Below are 3,030 nucleotides of genomic sequence, written 5' to 3' on the forward strand. Positions count from 1 at the left end.
GGCAGGATCAAATGTTTTCGGGGGTGAGATACCATCTGATTAAGTCACTGTCACTTGCAGAGGATAATCCTGTGTGAAATAAAACATTGCCAGGGAGCTCAAGACACACATCCACTCGTTCAGGGAGCAGCATGAGCAGGAGATGAGCCAGGAGCTGGGGGGGACTCCAGCGCTGGCCATGCCCTCCCCAACAGGGCACAGTCCCACGGGGTCTCAGCATGGCCAGCAGAGCCAGGGGTGGGACAGGGTCCATCAACAGCCCCAGAAACAGCAAGGGGATGAACCGGGACCAGGGTCCCTCCAGGGAGCCCCGTCTGGAGTAGGAGAAGGGGCTGGAGACAAAGCTACAAGGCAGGTCTAAGGTGCATGCAGCAGCCAGGGCAGGAGACGGGGACACATCTAACGCAGCTCAGGCAGGGGTGGGAGACCCAGGCCTGAGCTTAAATGAGGTCCTGGGCCATAAGCAGAAAGTGCATGGATGGCAGGTGCAGGGCAGTTAACACCCATTAGTGCCCCTGAGGCCCTGACACGCTGTATCTTAAACGAAGTGCCAGGGTTTTACATCAAGAAGTCATGTAATGCTGTCTGGGGAGCTTGGAGCGGGCTATAGCGCTGGCTGGAACACTATTTCTGGAAAGCCTGTGCAGACAGTAAAGGTGTGGGAGTGAAAGTGTGCACAGTCACACACTTTCTTCCACTGAAAGAGGAGACGGGGAGACTGGGTGCTGAGAGTGATTTGTAGGTAATTACTGAGTGGGTGAAACGAGGTCTAACGCTTGTCCTGCCAGTGTTTCTCTGCCCACGTGGCTGTGTGCCCATCATGTCCCAGCAGCTCCATGCTCCATCCTGCCCTCCCTCCCCCTCTCAGGCCATTCCCAACAGGTTCCTCCCCAAAAGGAGTAAAGAAAAGCTGCAGAGTGTCCAGGGGAGCTGCCTTCACCATACAGTACCAGACCTCCAGAACTGGAACTGCTCCGCCTTCCTGCACTGATCACCTTCCTCCACTAATTACCTTCCTTCCACCAACTTTCTCATTTAAACCTAAGCATCCCCGAGCTCCTATCTCTGGTGACCAAGACTTCAGTTTTGATTTTTCTGCCCTGTGTTTGAGTAAGGATCCTCTGCACTTGCAGTTTCAGCAATACAGGAACTGACTCGGACTTCGACCCCGTGAATCAATAAGAAACTCACCCAATACTCCATCTCCAACACTAGCAAGAAGCCTTTTAAAGAGTGTAGGAACAGGGCATTTATCTAGTATTACTTTCCAGATGGTCTTCTTGCCTCCAACCTATTCCTTATTTGAGGATGCAGTTTTTGTGACTCCTCCTAGTAGATGCATTGTCCCAAACTGGATGCTTATTGACAGCTTTCAATTTACATCTATGCTTTGAGGTAAAATTACAACATAATTTTATTTTTAGGTAATTTTATATGCCTGCAGACAGGTTGTATTGTCATGTATGTAATTGCTGAGGGTAATGTCATGTATGCAATGACTGACATTGTTCATGTCTTTATATCGGTTCATCCCAGCACACAAGTTTCTGAAGTTCCTTAATTCATCTCTTTTCACACCGCATCTTCTGAGCCATGCATTAAAACTTTGCACCCCCTGTTGATCAGCCTGTCCATCTGTCCTGCTTGTGGCATTGAGAGTATGTCAGAGAATGTGGCTGTAGGGAGCTCTTCCGTGCAAGCCACCGTGTGGCCCTTCCTTGGCAGTGTTGGCTGTTTCAAGATGTTCTTCCTGCCCTCACCAGCTCAGTGTCCTGCTCACAAGACCGTCCCCTTAAGCAGTCGCTGGTGTTGCAGAGGCGGGGGGCGGGGCGGGGAGGACGGGGGGTGCCTGCCCCATGCCCAGCCCATCCATCGCAGGCGTGGTCGCCAGCGGCAGCTCTTTGCTGGACTCCTTCCTATCATCAGCCTTACCTGAGCGGTGAGTTGTTGCTTTGGTCTGCACCTCATGCAGCTGGGCTTTTTTTTTTTGCCATTTGTTGCTGAAATTAGAGCTTGGTGGCCTCTTGACACCACAGACAAACTTGCCTGAGCCTCGTCGGTCCATGCATTTACAGGACTCGTGGTGATGCCACATCTGGGTCTGCAGTGATGGCTCCATTTCAGGCAGCATCCCCCATGGGCAGCTGTGGGAAAGGCCCTGGGAGGGTGGCTTGGTTGGTTTGATTTCAGTGTAGGATGAACTCCTTGGCCGCTGTTGTGCTCTGCACCTCCACCCCAGCCTCAGAGGCTGGGAGTCACACGTGCAGCCTCCCCCCAGTCTACTGAGCAACCTGGTGGGACTCCAGGGCTGACCCTGCTCTGAGCAGGGCTTGGACTAGAGACCTCCTGAGGTCTCTTCCAGCCTGAATTATCCTATGAGCATATGAACATTATACCCGAAGGTTTTGGATTAGTTTAGGCTGGTGTTTTAAATTTGAGGCTTTACCTTATTGTGTTTTAAATATGAATTAGTGAATTTAAACAGCTGGACTCAATTGCATTATTTTCTTTGTCTATTGTAAGTTCTTTGACTATTTTCTTGGTCATTAGTAAGTAATGAAACCTGTGTAGATGCTTTAAGTGTCTCTAGGTGCTCTCTGCAACCACACACATTTTAGCAGCTTCCTTGAAGCTACAGGCTTGAAGGATCCTCACATCAGTGGTCCTTGGGTCTAGCTGACTCCAGAGCCCCGCTTTGAGAGTCTACCCTCTGACATTAGAGGATAAAACGTTTCCTTGCAAGGCCAGGAATAACAAGCGGGAGCTGCGTTTCCTTGCAGTGCAGGGTTCCCCTACAGTGCTGAGGCACTTCTGTGGCTTGCCTTGTCTGCACTGGGGCTTGTCTTGTCTTGAAATATCTCAGGGTGGCTGTGTCAGGTCTGCAGAAGAAAGATCTCTGTGCCCAAAAGCCCAAAAGCTGGTTTTTCCAGCTATATCAGCTGGTCCAAGAAAAGATATCGCCTCCTCCTACAAACCTGTCTTTTCATATTTCCTGAAACTCTTCCAGTAAGAGCAGCCTGTTTTAGTTTC

The sequence above is a fragment of the Pygoscelis adeliae genome, unplaced genomic scaffold (assembly GCF_000699105.1).
Source record: "Pygoscelis adeliae isolate BGI_AS28 unplaced genomic scaffold, ASM69910v1 Scaffold259, whole genome shotgun sequence".
Classification (NCBI taxonomy): Eukaryota; Metazoa; Chordata; class Aves; order Sphenisciformes; family Spheniscidae; genus Pygoscelis; species Pygoscelis adeliae.